The sequence below is a fragment of the Falco peregrinus genome, chromosome 21 (assembly GCF_023634155.1).
Source record: "Falco peregrinus isolate bFalPer1 chromosome 21, bFalPer1.pri, whole genome shotgun sequence".
Taxonomy (NCBI): Eukaryota; Metazoa; Chordata; class Aves; order Falconiformes; family Falconidae; genus Falco; species Falco peregrinus.
In genome coordinates this window covers 2,370,681-2,386,291 of record NC_073742.1, presented here as the reverse complement: position 1 = coordinate 2,386,291, position 15,611 = coordinate 2,370,681, and the positions used below count along the sequence as shown (strand labels likewise).

Genomic DNA, 15,611 nt, shown 5'->3' with positions numbered 1-15,611 from the left:
GTAACCATCTGAGCTCTCGTTAGAGACCCATTTCACCCTCAATGCTTCAGCTGGGGACTCAAATGACTTGGTTGAGCTCCAGAGCTCAACAGGGGCCATAAAAAGCAACAGGAGAAAGGTAATACGCAAGGACACAAAGTCCATATCAAGATCTGGGGGTGGGTTTCCCAAATCCATAAAGATTAAGCTCTGGATGGGGGTCCTGCATCTCAGAAAATACTTTTTGTCTTCCAGGAAGATTGTGTGCAGCTTTGGAGGTCTTGCATTAAATGGGAGTGATAATTAATATGTGAGGACCTTCCGTGGCTGAAGTTTGTCTATAACATGTCAGGTTGTCTCCACCTGAGCTGCTCATCACAGCTCTGGTTATGGAGATAAAAGGTGAGTGACAGTCATCTAGTTACTTGGGGAGGTCACATTACCATCAACAGAGAAATGTAGGCACTTCTGGAGACTGATTCATCTTCTCCTAATGAGGACTTGAACACAGACCATAAATGCTGGTTTCAGAGTCAGCCCAGTTATCTGACACATCCAAGTCGAGATCTTTCCCTTGGAGACATCGGGAGCTAAGGGGAGACAAATCCCGACCCCAGAGGTTGCGTTGCAGGAATTATACTAGCAAAACTAGCCTTGGCGTGCTGATGCCAGTGGTTTGCAAAGGGTTTCTGATTTCTATTACAGGTTGCATCCATCCCGATATCTTTGCAGTTGGGGAAAAAAAGTCACACGGAGGAGGGGTATCCATCCTCTACCTGAACTTCTGTTACTTGAAAACTTTTCTGGCATTTGCATTTTCTAGCATCTGCCAAACGGCAGCATCAGACTTCATGCATGCGGTTACTGCTAATCCAGACTTGCTCATTTGGGACTGGAAATGAGCTTTTTCAGGTCAGTTTAAAAACAATCCTGGGCTTGGAGAGGAATCCCTCATTTTCTCAGAGGAAAATAAAGTCTAAATACTGGCGTTTGCTATGGCCCACCATTTATGATCAGAATTAACAGGACAAAAGACTCAGGCAAGAAGCAGAATATATATATATGTATTTATATGTATATATTCAGACAGAGACTCATATATATGGAGGTCCATATATATGTACACATATATACACCAGACATGTAATTATACCCATTTATATGTACACAATTCCCTATGGGAAAGGAATTTTTCTGCAGACCACCATCTCCACCTCTGTGTAGTTTTACCTACCCACCCTTTCTCATATACAGTGATAAATATACACACATGCACGTCGGTCCCTATGGAAGGAAAATAGCTTTCTCTTCCACTTTCCACTTCTCTTGATCTGTAAATAAACACAAACTGTACGTTTTTCCTATGTCACGCATGCATTTTTCATCCCATATCTGCAGAGAGAAAGGAAGAGGTGGTGGTGTATGAGCTGGAGAGGAATCCATAAGCTATCCAGGGATGCATAAATAGCGAAGAAAGGGAGCGACACCTCAACAGAAACAATGGGCAGCCCAGTGGGAGAAGCAGGAGGGGAACAAGGTGGGTATAGGGGGAAACCCAGGACAGACGATGCCTGGACAGACAGACGAGCGCATCCCACTGCCCTCCCTGTGAGCCCAGGTGACCCCGCGTACCTCGGAGCAGAGGTGTAGGAAAGGGGCATCCTCCCAAATCGCCCAACCTTTTGCGTCGGGAGGGTGCTAGTGGGGGCCAGGTGGGGGACGAGCCTGGTGGCCGAGGGGTCCCAGCGGGAGGTAGCCCGCGGCAGTCGCTCCACCACGCTCTGACGAAGGAAACCAGCCTGAGTCCTGGGTACCTCTGACATTCTGGTGCCGCTCAAGCTCCTGCTCCTTCCTAGGCCTCCGTTGCCCCATTTGTCCCCTCTGTCACCCGTCCACCCCCACTGCATCTCACTTACCATTCCTTCCCCTCCCCCATTGCATCTATCCTGGGCACCCACCGAACTCCTGCCCTCCTCCTCCTCCTCCCCAGCCTCTTCAGCTCTGCTCTCTCCCCCTGTGCCAAAGCTCTTTTCCCTGCCCAGAGCCAGGATCACATTTCCAGCACCTCCCTCCACCTGTCTCCAAGTCCAGACCCTCTCTGCAGCCCTTTAACCCTCTCTAATGCCTCACTTCTGCTTCCAGAGGAGTAGGGCCTCAGGAAAGTGTGAAGCTTTTCATCCCTCCTCCAAAGCCATCGATGAATGATTCACCTCCCAGCTCATATTTGGGGCAGCACCTGTAGAGAAGGGCAGAAACATCTCCTGCAGGACGTCTCCTACCTACCATGGGAAGCTTGTTCAGCTAAAGAGAGGCTGGGGCACCCAAAACAGCAGGGAGGAGAGGGAAGATAAAAAATGCAACTCTAATAATGTGGTTTCTTGCCGGACTAACTGTTGGTGCCAAACCATTGATCACCCTTTGGATTCTGTCCTATGTTAGGCAAGTCCAAGAACATTCAAGCCCTCATGCCTGTGCCTCCAGGTAGGACATGGGTGAGCAATCACCATCCTGCACTGCAGGTCCCGCTGCTCACCCAAAAACTGGAGCCAGCTGCGAGGCTGCATGGACAGAGATTTGGGCTCAGCCCCAGGGCTGGGATAGGTCTCCTCCAAACTCCTCACTCCAGAAACAGGTTCGAAGTCGAACCTGGCTTCAGAAGATACCTGTACCCACACAAATTAGCAGTCCCTACAGCCCCAAGCCACACAGCAATCGCTGCAGCTATCAGTTCCTCAGCAAAACAAACTCTTCAGGAAGTAATAAAGAAAAGGACTATCCCTTCCCTCTGCTGCCCAGTGGAGTAAACAGGATTTTTTTTTATCCTCATTAAAAAATACCGTCTGTCATTTAGCTAAGTAATTTCTTGCTGCACTGAGCTTCCCAGCGGAAAATGCATCAGACAAAATAAACCCCCCTCTTGCCTTTTTTCCTCTCCCTTTTGCTGCAATAAGATGAAATAAAGTCCAGAATATCCATTTTCTTAGAGCAGGCAGTGACAACAACAGAATCAGCACCTCTACAGGATTCCCACACTTTACGCTCATGGTTTCTTCTCCTGCCATAGAAGTTTTGCCCTCAAAAATATGGGTGATGCTAAAAAAAGTCCATTTATTTGAAAACTGCCTGTAATGCATTGCTTTCTCCTCTTCAGGGCCTTTGAGCTGCAGGCAGCAGCTACAGGTGTCCTGAACAGATCAAGCTGTTCCTTTGAGTTTCATCCAAAGTCAGCAGCAGGAGTCAGATACCTCCTGAAGGACCATTTGTTGTCTACCCTAGACGGATGACTTGGCTCCTGTTGCCTGGAATTTTGGGTTAGCACAGGTGATATAAATACCTAATATCTATTAGATATACATGTTCTTTATTTCTCTTGCCTTCCAGCAGCTCCTTGATGCTTCCCTTTACAACCTTTGGTGCCAAGTTCCCAGCCAAGACTTTCCCAGCACTGCACTGTAGGGTAAAATGGGATGCAACCAGGGGAAAGCACCTTGGCTTGCCCTTGGGGCTTTAGCAGCAGGATTATGTTCAGGGCCACAAGCTGCTTCCAGACCACCAGGAATGCTGAGTCTGAAGAGCTGTTAATAGGAGCGTCTGTCTGGAGAAGGAAAACACGCGCACAAGCCAAATGTGGCTGCCAGTTATAAGCCTGCAGGTTTATTGCTAGAGCTGAAACAGAATCAGGCCAGACATAGGGGAGCCCTGCAGGGGTCCAACCATCCGAATTTAGGGGGATAACGGTTCAGGATTAAACTGAGGACTCAGAGTGTTGAAATGGCTGGACCACATCAGTGGCCCTGGTCCTGCCCCTGCTGCAGGCTAGTCCGTGGGATCCTCATCCCACTCCTCGTTGCAGAGGTCTGTCTCACAGCAGGAATACCGGGACGTCAGGCGGGACTCTGCGTCAGACGCCCGTTCTCGGCCGCAGTTCATCACGGAGGTGCAGCCTTGCTGGTAATAAAGGGTCACCTTCCCTGTAGAGGTGGTGGGGAGAGGGGACCGTGGTTAGAAGAAAGCAGCACCAAACTAAAACAAAACAAAAAAATCAGTGGTGGGCTTTGGAAAGGTGGGAAACCAGCCCCTTAAATAGCACAGCCAAATGAAGTCACACCTTGCTTGTTTTAATTAGGACAAAGAGCTCGCTGGGGCACGTGCATACAGACAAAGCTCACATGGGTTCTTCAAGTAAGAGTCTCTCCTTTGCCTAAAAAGGACCCTTTTTTTTTTAACCATACATCATGCAGCCTCCACTGAGAGAAGGAATCTGGCCCCTTGCGTTAGCCCTTTCCCCTGATCGGGTTCATTGTCCCATCCTCATTCATTCTGCAAATCAAACTAGTTTTCCAAAGGCCAGGACAACCCCTGCTGAGCCAAAGGCAACACACGGTTTTGACACCCCCCTGCCTCTGCATACCCAGGGAGGTTTTAATGATGGCACATTTCTCTCTCCGCTCACAAGTAGTTTCATTCGCTCCGCGGAAACACCCGATGAAGGGGATCTTGTACTTGCAGACTTTGCATTGAAGAGCCTGGACTGCAGCAGACAGAAGAGGCAATGAACATGAGGCTCCATTCTGCAGAGCTGTGGGCGGTTTTGCTTCAAACACCCCTACAATAAGATGGGGGTGACCCCAGAGAAGATGTAGAGCCCACCAGGGAAGGGACCAAGTATCACCATCACTAACAGACGTGGTAACGGGAGCCTTCGTCTGTCAGGAGAGGGAGATGATGGACAGTAAACACTTCTGGGCAGAGCTCTGCAGACAGACACAGCCTCTGGTGAGCAAACCAAACTACATGAATGTGGATGTGGGCTTTAGGGTGGGGTTTACCCAGATGAAATGGGGTTCATCCACAGCAAGACCATCACAACAGCTCTCTGGGGCAGAACAGGTGCGCATCCAGCCCAGGACCCAGCAACCTGCCGCTGAAGGTGCTGGCCCAGAGGAGGTCTGTTTGGGTGCAATAGCTCTCCTGGGAAGTGAAAAATTTTCATGCAAGCAATGATGAGAACAGTCGCAGAGATTTCTCGCCACTGGCTGTAGACTCAGAGCAGATGATACCCAGCTCACGCAGAGACAGCGCTGCAGACATCAAGAGCTTGGAAAGACTCATCCAACTACCATCAGATATTCCCTTTATTAAATCCTATTTAACTGTAACCCTCCACTTACCGACTCCGATGCACAAGGCAAGAGTCAGCCCCATGAAGAGCACCTTCATCTTGGGAAATGGGACAGATCCTGACCTTCCAGCTGCACTTCAGCCCAGCACAGGGTTACCTGTGAACGAGAACGGCTCATGCGGTTTATTCATCCCTGTAATGAGTTTCCTCAGTTATCAGCCTTCTAGCAGGAGGAAACCAATCAGGCAAAAACTTCACAGTACAGATGTTTCTGATCTCTGTTTTAGGGCAAAACCAGTAGAGGAACTTGAAGCACATTATTAGATAATCCTCCAGCACCTTAAAAAGCTGAAATACAGACAATTCCATCTTTTTTCTTCTATCAATTTTTACAGCCATGCATTCAAGGCAGAAATCTCCAAGTGAATAAAATGATCTTATGAGGGAAAACAACACATCTGTTTATTTCCTAAGATGCTTCCACCTCTTGCTTAGACATAGCACCAGCAATTGCGTGTATGCAGAAACAGGCAGGTTTAGGCAAATAAAGGGGAAAAATATTTGAACGCCCAACCCTGGCACTAGGAGTCTTATACTCTACCAACTGAACTAGCCAGGAAACCAAAATTATCTAGTTCCATTATTTTTCTCACAGAAAGCATAAATTGGATGCTGATTTAGCAAAATGCCCAATTTTATGAGCATAAAACAAGGGGTATTCAAGTAAGTGGAGGCCCTTTCCTGGGGGATTTAAGAGGGTGTGTTGGGATGGTGCCAGTGGATGCAAGCAGAGAACGAAGACACAGGAAAGTCCCAAAGCAAAACCCCAAGAGAAGGTCCCTTACCAGACTCTGCTTTTCCCTCGGAGCTCCAGGCATCCACGAGCCACGTGTCCCTGCTGCTTTTATTTCTCTCCTGCTCTTGGGCTGACCCAGGACCTGAATGACCTCGGAGCAGGTGGGGGATATTGTTTGGTGGGAACAATGCTTCTGCTCACACCTGGGTAAACACGGCTCCTCCTCGAGCCCAGGCAGACCTTCCATGGCATGGAGTTATTCATTACATGGGCGAGTCTGCAGGCTCTCAGGCCCTTGAATCTCATTTCAATCCCAGCACCCAACTTTGAAGTCAACTCAGGGTTAACTCTGCAGGAAAGACCCAAAGAGGCAGATTTTATAGACAAACGAGTAAGTCTATAGCCCTTCTCTGCTTGTGAAGGCAGCACCTTCACCAGTCCCCTTTTGAGACCAGCTAATTTGGGTTTTCCTCCAATAACAAGGGTAGAAGGATGTGCCTTATCCCACGTAGGAGTCCTGCCAAAAAGCACACCCTCCCATCTCCCTTCTCTATCCCCCTCCCTGTTCAGCATCATGTTTAATCACACTGATTCATCACGTTGGGTGCGGTTTTTCATGGAGCAGAGAAGAGGGAAAAAAAAAAAGCATCAAGGGATGGGAAACTTTCGCCTTATCCTGGAGCCCATTTCTCCTAAGCAAGCAGGACTTTGCAGAAGAGAAAAAGACTTTCAGTACTTCCTATTGTCCCCCCCTCATTGCTGTATTTTTCTTGTTTCGATTTTCTTATCCAGCCTTTCCCTCAGCTGAGCTACTCCAGGCATGGGACCTGGAAGAGCTAAAATGCATCTTTTCACACACCTTCAAGTCAAAGGCTCCTACAGACCAGGAGGTTGGCTTCTTTTAAGACACAGATGGGTGGCAGAGCTGCATGAACTCTTATGTTATTTCTCATGGAGCAAACCAGCTTGTGTCATGGCCTTGACGGGACACAGGTCAATCCAGTTGACAAGCCCCACGGGTGGATGCTTGCTCAACACAACAAGTGCTCCAAGAACTAACACAACCCATGGACTACACATGCTGGAGAAATATGGGTCATAAGAGGGCCTGGTGCCCACAGTCAGACCTTTTTTCTGGAGGGTTGAAGCTGCATGGTTATGGCCTGAAGTAATGACATGTTTAATTAGGACATGATTCTCAGAAACCTGCCTACCTGCCTCGAGTTATTTCCAAGTCCTTTGGCTTCACCTGTACCAACCCAACACGATGTTTATGCAGCTGTTCTTGTGCTGACAGGAGAAGTACAGATGATACCTGCATTTTCTGGAGCATGAAGCCAAGCTCAGCTCCTCCAGGCAGCCAGAACCAAAGAGCAAGTGGAAGAAGTTCCCAGAGGGCTGGGTCCTTGTATGAATTCAACACACATCCTGCTCCGGAGAACTCTGGAAAGAAGCACAGTGTAATACTTTCCCAGTCCAAAGCTCAGCTTGTTTTCATCTCTGCTGCACAGCACCGTTCACCTTGCTCTCACATACGGTGCATCCTCTGCTGTGGAGCAAAAGGCTTTGGTCTAAACCAGAAGGGATACTCTCAATCTAAGGCATTAAACACAAAAAAATAGGTTAGTAAATATTTTTTCCCTTGTGTTTAGAAATGTGCTGTAAAGTGAAGACCGTGGATTTCCTGGGACTTATCAGGCACTCTGAGAGTACCCGGGGTTGGATTTGCTCCAATTTATTACCCAGTTCCAGTCTGGAGAGGTTTACATGGCTCAAAGACTGCATCAAAGCAATAAGGAATAACGTAATGTTAGGGCTTGAGACAGGGGCAAGTAGAAATCACTCTGAAGTGCTAGAGATTGAAGGAGCCAACTTTTCTCCTTTCCGAAAAAAAGGAAAGCCACCCTGACTACCAGATGGCACTGGATTTGTTGGGAGACAGCTCCTCTCTCGGAGTTAGTGATCCACCCTGTGGCAAACATCCCTGAAATTTTGACGAGGGGGAGAAAAGAAGAAAAAAAAAAAAGACGCCCAACGTGGGGCTCGAACCCACGACCCTGAGATTAAGAGTCTCATGCTCTACCGACTGAGCTAGCCGGGCTCTGCCTGCGGCTCTGTGCGGCAGCTTCTTAGTATTATCCCAGGCGCAGGCAGTGACCTGGGGGGGGGGGCGGGGGTTCGTCTCAGGAGAGAGAACGCAGCAGGAAAAGCTCCAGGCCGGCAGCTCCCTTTTCTTTCTCCCGACGTGGTTGCTGGAGCGCCAAGTCCCCTTTGGTCTGTGCCCAACCAGACTCCGCACCCACGTCCGGGAGCACTCGGACAGCGGAGGAGGGCGGGAGGGGGGGCGGGATGCTTTGCATCGCGCAGCTGAATCTGCGAAATGTAAAAAAAAAAAAAAAAGTTAAAACTCTCTTCCCTGACCGGGAATCGAACCCGGGCCGCGGCGGTGAGAGCGCCGAATCCTAACCACTAGACCACCAGGGAACTGCGATAACGTGTTTTCCCCCAATGTGAGACCAGATACGCGGGGGCACAAACGGTTGCACAGGAGGGTGTTTTCCTCTTCCTTCCTTTAGCAGCTAAAAAGGACACCCCCACCCCCCCCCACCCCCCCCTTGTGTTTATTTTCTGCTGCCATCCAGCAGCAAGCCCTTCTCGGTGGTTTCTCCAGCACCTGGGAGTCTGAAAGTCACCAGCCACCAAATGCCTTTTTCCCCCTCCTCCTGGGGACACCTGGTCCCCAAACACATGGTTGGTTGTCTGCTCCCATCAGAACTGGAAGGTCTTCCCAACTTTCCAGCTGCTGGATTCAATCTCAATGCATTCAGCTGGGTTGAAAAGGCCCCAGAAGCCCCAAGTTCCTCCATTTCTTGGGCGCAATGGGTGAAAAAGAGCAGGTTACTGGCATCTCAGTAGCTCTATAAAAATATGCAGAGCTGCGGATGATGATGTTGCTGCAAGGGGATCAGTCTGATCCTTGAGATTCATGATAATTTCAGACCACTTACTGATTTTTAGGCGTTTTCCCCATGTTTGAACACAGTTCAGTTGTTACACAGGCCTCTTTCCCCAGCTACTGCACACAGATCTCCTGATTTTTGAGGGAATTCTCCATTTTCAGAAGAGACTCCCTTCAGCTCCTGATGTGCCACGTTACAAGTCCCATTATTTTGGCACATATCTACACACAGAATAGAAATAAGACGGGAGGAGGATGAGAACAGTTCAGTAGAAAAAGCTTTCTCCTGCCAGGTCCTTTATGGGAGTTTCTGGAAGAGTGGGAATGTGAACAGCAAAGAGCTTTAACAAAAGCTATGTGGTGATGTAGGTCAGCACAGATGCATCAAGGAGGGGAAAGACCAGATTTAACGACAGTGGGTTGTGCTCCAGAGAGTTAATTGAATGAGGAGCCCGAGATCTGGCTGCTATTCTAGGTCATGTCCCAAGAACAAATAATTCCATCCAGAAGCAGGAATGCATGACTGCAAAGTCTCCCCCTCTACACAGTCTTTTTTTTTTTTTTTTCCCCAGCTCATTCATGGGATGAACGAATGCAAAATGTTTTTTGAGGGGAAAGGAACAAACTGGTTTCTTGATTTTGAGGATAGTGGAATTATCTCTGTGGGTACAACATCCAGAAATAAAGCTAAGCCATGAGACAAGCACGGGAAGGAGCTCAACCTGGGCTAGAGACAAGCTGGATGGAGGAGTAAAGATGCAAGAGGAAGAGCCACAAAATATTTAAGCAATACTTAAGTCAAAGAAATAGCAACAACCCAGGAACAAAACCAACATCACGTAGGGACAGCACCAAAGTTGTTCACCATCATGCAGCAGAAGAACCCTACCCCCTTGGTATATAAACCCCCCATGTTGGATAATTCCCATCCTGGGCTCTCTATTCAGGGTTTGCCCTACAATATCTGAGTGAGGGCAGCAGAGAAGTCTGTGGGGCAGGAGGCAGGGCTGAGGGCAAGCTGGGAATGCAGCCCACGAGGTGGATCAGCAGTATCCATGGCCACACACAGATGCTCCTCTAAAGCAGCTTGCAAAAAGGGCTGAAATCTCCAGGACTGAGCTTAAATAGAGCTCCCAGGCATGGGCAGGGTGTCCCAGGTGGGGCTGTCCAGGGCCATTAATTAGTGCCCTCAGCTGGGCAGCTGGCCTTTCCGCTTTAGGAAGAAGGGCTGATGATTGCCACAGGCACAGCAATACCCCTCTGCATGAGCTCAGGATGTGACAGCAGAGTCTGCTTTAGCTCTCTCTAGCCTGGTGATGGAAAAAAAAAAAGAAGAGATCTCATGAAGCAGCAGGGTGTAAATGCAAATTTTTCCTCTCTATCCATGTGGAAAGCAAATGTCTAAAATTACAGATGTAAAAGATGTGCATGGTTGAAGAAGTCATCCCACCCTCTCCACGGGTCCCAGGTTGAAAACCACCCCAAAATAACCACTAAATTAAATCTCAAAGAGCACGTGGGTGTCCTGTATGAGCGCGTTGCAGAGAGGGATGGAAAATGGTAAAAAAGGGAAAAAAACCCTCAAAATAGGAGTGTTTCTGCCTGGTTTCGAACCAGGGACCTTTCGCGTGTTAGGCGAATGTGATAACCACTACACTACAGAAACCTGCCTTCTTGGAGGGGGGGGGTCATGTTTGTGGAAAACCAGAATAAAGGTTGTTCCACCGAATTTTCCCCATTCCTAGTGACGCTCCCTACATCCATTTGCCCCTTTTTTCCTCCTTTTGCTTCTTTGGGGTTTTTCACCTCATCTTCCAAGACCAACAACCACAAAAGCTTCTCTCTCTCCCTTTGCCAACACCCATCCAGGCCACTTTTCTTCACAGAATCATAGAGTTGTGGAATCATTTAGGCTGGAAAAGACCTTTGAGATCAAGTCCAATTGTTAACCCAGAGCTGTAAAGTTCATCACTAAACCATGTCCCTAAGCACAGCCTCTACGTGTCTTTTAAACGTCTCATGGTCTCCTGAGGGTGGTGAAAGCAAAGGACACAACCAAGAGAAACCCAACACATAATACTTTTTGACACCCAGAGGGAATTCTCCGATTAAAACTGCTTTTTCAGGGAGAAAATGCACTATACAATGCCTTCCTCAGATACCCCAAAGAAGGAGTTGGAGTCCCCAGCCACTGCTTTGCAATGGGCAGGGCCATGGCCCCTTCTCCAGCTGGCCAAACCAGAGCTAAATGACACTCTGTGGTCACCCATCTTCACACAGAATGACCCAACTCCTTTAATATCTGCAAGATAGGGAGGGAAAAAAACGTAAAAAGGAGTGTTCTCTGCCCGGTTTCGAACCGGGGACCTTTCGCGTGTGAGGCGAACGTGATAACCACTACACTACAGAAACGGGGTGAGGTCAGGCTTTTGCATCATACCTGGAATAGGGTGATCCCCATTCCCCTCAGCGGGTGCTCCCAGGCACCTCAAACCCCTCTGGCAAACGCACCCCCTCTCCCGTATTGCTCCCCTCAGCCAGACCCCAAACCCACTTCATCTGAACCCATTTTCTCTGCCTGTTGCTCTCCAGCTTCTGGAACATCACCCGGAAACATGGAGCTGTCCTGCTGCCTGCAAGGGGTTTGCACACTCAGTCGCACATTCGCCTCACACACAAAAGGTCCTCGGCGCACGACTGGGCAGAAACAGCCTCATCTTTTTCCTGAAAACACAAAAAAAACCCCAAGCCACTTGTTTCTGCCACACCATCCAGACAGCCTGATCAGGCATTTCACCAAATCTGGGTTTGGGTTGGGTTCCTCCACAGTAAAACCCAGGAGGAAGAAAAGGAGTCAGTTCCTTTGCTGAATATTAATGCATTTTTTTTGAAAAATCAAGGCATTTAGACGTATATTATAGATCTATTTAAAGTTATCCATAAAAGTGTGCATTGTAATATAGAAATTAAGGTTTCAACAGCAGGGACGGCCCTTCATGCTTTTTAATTTGCAGCCCTGCTGCTCTGCAGTTTGGAAGCAGTGTTTTGCTGAAGGTTACGAATGAGTGAAAAACCAAGGAGATGCTTTAAAAATACCCTAAAAAAGCCCCAAAAGCAGATGTTTCTGCCTGGTTTCGAACCAGGGACCTTTCGCGTGTTAGGCGAACGTGATAACCACTACACTACAGAAACCCGACTGTGGGGCGCGGCGGGGGACCCGCCTCTCGCAGGATGGATCTAGGTCTCTACCACCCTCTCCTAGCTCCTTTTCTATCGAAAATTCACCTCAAATTAGCCATCACCATTAGAAAATGAGCATTTTTTGTAGCCACCCGCACTCGAGGGTAAAAAGAAGAACAAGTTTGTTTGAGCCATGGCTCAACACAGAGAAGTCCTGCAGGACCCCCGAGGAAGAAAAGTTGGGTTTTTAAAGAATTAGCTTTTTTCTGGAGACACTTTCCCTGACCGGGAATCGGAACCGGGGTCACGGCGGTGGCAGCACCGGATCCTAGCCATTAGACCATCAGGGAGAGCTGGTTTGGGGGAAAACCAATGGTTTTAATTACTTTTGCTCTTTTTAAAAAAATTTTTGTCGGGTTTAATTAAGTTTGTTAATTTTTATTAGTTTTGCTGTCGAAGCAAAGCAGCTGCTGTTGGTGTGATGAGAAGCAGCAACTCCAGAACAGCCAAATGTGCCGAAATAAAAGATCAGATTGGTAGAAGTTGGGGTATTTATCAGGTCCCTGGTGGTCTAGTGGCTAGGATTCGGCGCTTTCACCGCCGCGGCCCGGGTTCGATTCCCGGTCAGGGAAAAGGTAATCAATCTTTTCTAAAAAAATTAAGTTGAATTTATAAATGCCTTCCCATCTTTGCTAGATTTCTGCCTTTCCCTAGAAAGTAAAAGACAATTCCAAATCCACGTAAGATAAGGCTGACGAACTATTTCTGCAAGAATAATCCTATGGTCTGGTGGGACTAAATCTATCAGAGCATTTTTTCTGCTCCCTTTCCCTTTGTGGGGGGGAATCTCTGGGGACACAGACACTTTAACAGATTCCTGCATGTTCCTACCCAAAAAGGAGACAGGAGCAGCGATACCTCCATGATGGAGTGAGGCTCCAGGCTGTGCTGAACCCCCTGCCCAACTTGTCACTGTGTCCCCATATAAAACTATTAATGTACAGATTAAAATAAATCCCCTTCTGCAACTTGTGCTCTAAATAAAGATTTTTTTTCAAGCGCGGGTATTCCAGACATGAGGGGGAATATTCTTCCACAAATTTAATGACAAGGACTAAAAGCGAAAAAGATTTGAGGTTGTTTCTGCCCGGTTTCGAACCGGGGACCTTTCGCGTGTGAGGCGAACGTGATAACCACTACACTACAGAAACCCTCCACATCCTCACTTTGGGGGCCCCCAGACTTCACCTGTACCCCCATCCTTAACCCCTTTTTGGTATTAAAGTAAGTGTGGGGGCAAAGAAAAAAAAAATCTTTTCCACCGAATTCACATGGAATTCCGCCCCACCCCCCCCCCCCCCCCCCCCCCCCCCCCCCCCGCTTGCTGCTGTCTCTATTATTTATCCGAGCGGGAAGCGTTTAATTTAATATGCAAAAAAATTGCATAAATGTCGCCAAAATTGCATCGGGGGCCCTGGGTGAGGAGATTTTTCAGCCTTTCCAAAAAAATCTCTCTGCTGGGGCGTTTCACTACCTTCTCAGCCAGAATGTGGGCAGAGAAGAGGGTATGGAACCACTCGAATCCCGCACCAAAATGAGGACAGAAAAGAGCTTTCCCAGGGCCCGGCTAGCTCAGTCGGTAGAGCATGAGACTCTTAATCTCAGGGTCGTGGGTTCGAGCCCCACGTTGGGCGGCCGAATTTTTTTAACCAACCCTCAAGTTAGCACGATTCGGTTGAAAATAACTCCCGATTTTTCAGTGCTCCACCGCTGATAACAACTGCAAGCGCCTCCCTTCGCACAAAAATTAAAACCACCAAAAACATACACACAAAAAGAAAAACCTTACTTTTTAGTATCGCTCTATCACTCTTTTTAACAATAGCTAGCCACCGTCAGGATGGCCGAGTGGTCTAAGGCGCCAGACTCAAGGCTCTGCCTTCCTACAGTTGGGTATTCTGGTCTCCGTGTGGAGGCGTGGGTTCAAATCCCACTCCTGACAGGTATCGTTTTATTGGGCACATTCCTGAAAAAATTCATTTTCCTCTTCGAGCTGCTCCCTCCGGCCTGAAAGCAGCCCAACGCTGTGATCACCCCTCAAAAATCATTAGACGGGTCTTTTCACCCACTTACGGAGTACGAAGACTACAGAAGGGCTACTTCTGGGGGTTTTTTTTACCGCGTCCAGGATTTTTTTTTTTTTGCACACCTCCGCGGTGAAACCAGCTTTTCTGGAAATTAGCCACGTAGCCCCCCAGAATCAGGTGGGGGGTTAGGAGCAGCCCCTTGAAAGCAGCGGGTTTGGGGTGTCTCGGCGCTCTTTGTGCAGGGAGGAATGTGCGGGCAGGTGCAGTCACAGTGAGGACAGAAAGGAGCTGCCACAGCCGGAGTTTCTGTAGTGTAGTGGTTATCACGTTCGCCTCACACGCGAAAGGTCCCCGGTTCGAAACCGGGCAGAAACACCTACGTTTTTTTCCTGTTTTCCCTTCCTTGCTCTGGCGAGCTGCTTTTCGTGGTTTTGGGGTGGTTTTTTTTGTTTATTCCTTCTTTAATTTATTCCTTTTCTAATTTATTTCTTTTTAATTTACTCCTTTTTTATTCCTTTTTTCACTTATTCCTTTTTCTACTTATTCCTTTACTTATTTTTTAATTTATCTTTTCTATTATTTATTCTATTCCTTTTTTTAAGTATTATTCCCCCCCCCCCCCCGCCCTTTTTTTTTTTTTTTTCGTAAAATACTGTCTTTCCAATTTCTCCCAGTTTTTTGCATGGTTCAGATAAATACTCCTAGGTACTATCCATATTAAAGAAAACGTCTGTCTAGTAAATAATACTCATAGAGAAATAAACAATACCCTTGCTAAATAACAGTGGCGCGGCTGGGCTGCAGCAAGCTATCAAATGGCTTTAGGGATGCCTGTAACAGGTGTGAAAGTGGGGACATCCTGCCGAGGGAGGTGTGCACGTGTGAGGAGGTATCGAAGCAAAAAGAGGCGGTAAGGAATGTTTGGGGGGGGGGGAGGGAGGGTCTTGTTATAATAGAAAAGGCTTTTTCAAAAAAAACAAGAAAGCAAAAAAAAAAAAAAAAAAAAAGCGGTCTGGTCGGGGGAAAAAGCATCTTCCCTGACCGGGAATCGAACCCGGGCCGCGGCGGTGAGAGCGCCGAATCCTAACCACTAGACCACCAGGGAGGCCGTAAACAGAGCCTCGCACACCCCTGGATCGCAACCAGGACTAACCTTTGCAATTCTTTGACCTGTCTCCCTTTTATTTTCGGTCCTTTTCCCCTGTCCTCACTGCACTCCACCTCATCCACTCATCGATGCAGCTCATGCAGAAAGGTTGGTTGTCCCAAGCAGCCACCCTGTGGCTTCCCTTCAGGGAATGATGGCCACCCCGTGATCCGATTTACCCAAATCCAGGTGTTTCTTGGAGGGAAAGGGAGCAAGGACCACCCCTTGCTCTCCTTGCATGCAGCTCATTACTGGGAACCAGTTTGGAGTTGCTCATCCTGGGTGTGCTCTCCCTGGGGTGCACCACCTCGCTGTTGCACTCTGGCTGTACTGCTCGTGCT

The 15,611-nt window shown here is 48.1% G+C and overlaps 1 long non-coding RNA gene and 11 other non-coding genes across 13 annotated transcripts; 5 read left to right on the top strand and 7 right to left on the bottom strand.

The window, feature by feature from the left end:
• Window positions 1–26: 26 nt before the first annotated feature.
• Window positions 27–1,487, top strand: LOC129782933 (uncharacterized). 2 transcript variants are annotated; one of them, XR_008745036.1, is made up of 3 exons: window positions 27–118; window positions 235–891; window positions 1,378–1,487. It is a non-coding gene; the product is annotated as an uncharacterized LOC129782933 (long non-coding RNA). The 2 variants fall into 2 exon arrangements; XR_008745037.1 differs by having other exon boundaries at window positions 27–381; window positions 803–891.
• A 6,438-nt stretch (window positions 1,488–7,925) lies between these two features.
• Window positions 7,926–7,998, bottom strand: TRNAK-CUU (transfer RNA lysine (anticodon CUU)). Its single transcript has one exon. It is a non-coding gene; the product is annotated as a tRNA-Lys (tRNA).
• Window positions 7,999–8,309: 311 nt separating this feature from the next.
• TRNAE-CUC (transfer RNA glutamic acid (anticodon CUC)) lies at window positions 8,310–8,381 on the bottom strand. The gene has a single exon. It is a non-coding gene; the product is annotated as a tRNA-Glu (tRNA).
• A 2,068-nt stretch (window positions 8,382–10,449) lies between these two features.
• On the bottom strand, window positions 10,450–10,522 carry TRNAV-AAC (transfer RNA valine (anticodon AAC)). The gene has a single exon. It is a non-coding gene; the product is annotated as a tRNA-Val (tRNA).
• Window positions 10,523–11,194: 672 nt separating this feature from the next.
• Window positions 11,195–11,268, bottom strand: TRNAV-CAC (transfer RNA valine (anticodon CAC)). The gene has a single exon. It is a non-coding gene; the product is annotated as a tRNA-Val (tRNA).
• Window positions 11,269–11,975: 707 nt separating this feature from the next.
• TRNAV-AAC (transfer RNA valine (anticodon AAC)) lies at window positions 11,976–12,048 on the bottom strand. Its single transcript has one exon. It is a non-coding gene; the product is annotated as a tRNA-Val (tRNA).
• A 548-nt stretch (window positions 12,049–12,596) lies between these two features.
• TRNAE-UUC (transfer RNA glutamic acid (anticodon UUC)) lies at window positions 12,597–12,668 on the top strand. The gene has a single exon. It is a non-coding gene; the product is annotated as a tRNA-Glu (tRNA).
• Window positions 12,669–13,174: 506 nt separating this feature from the next.
• Window positions 13,175–13,247, bottom strand: TRNAV-CAC (transfer RNA valine (anticodon CAC)). Its single transcript has one exon. It is a non-coding gene; the product is annotated as a tRNA-Val (tRNA).
• Window positions 13,248–13,657: 410 nt separating this feature from the next.
• On the top strand, window positions 13,658–13,730 carry TRNAK-CUU (transfer RNA lysine (anticodon CUU)). Its single transcript has one exon. It is a non-coding gene; the product is annotated as a tRNA-Lys (tRNA).
• Window positions 13,731–13,930: 200 nt separating this feature from the next.
• On the top strand, window positions 13,931–14,038 carry TRNAL-CAA (transfer RNA leucine (anticodon CAA)). The gene is made up of 2 exons: window positions 13,931–13,968; window positions 13,993–14,038. It is a non-coding gene; the product is annotated as a tRNA-Leu (tRNA).
• A 387-nt stretch (window positions 14,039–14,425) lies between these two features.
• On the top strand, window positions 14,426–14,498 carry TRNAV-CAC (transfer RNA valine (anticodon CAC)). Its single transcript has one exon. It is a non-coding gene; the product is annotated as a tRNA-Val (tRNA).
• A 658-nt stretch (window positions 14,499–15,156) lies between these two features.
• On the bottom strand, window positions 15,157–15,228 carry TRNAE-CUC (transfer RNA glutamic acid (anticodon CUC)). The gene has a single exon. It is a non-coding gene; the product is annotated as a tRNA-Glu (tRNA).
• Window positions 15,229–15,611: the final 383 nt, after the last annotated feature.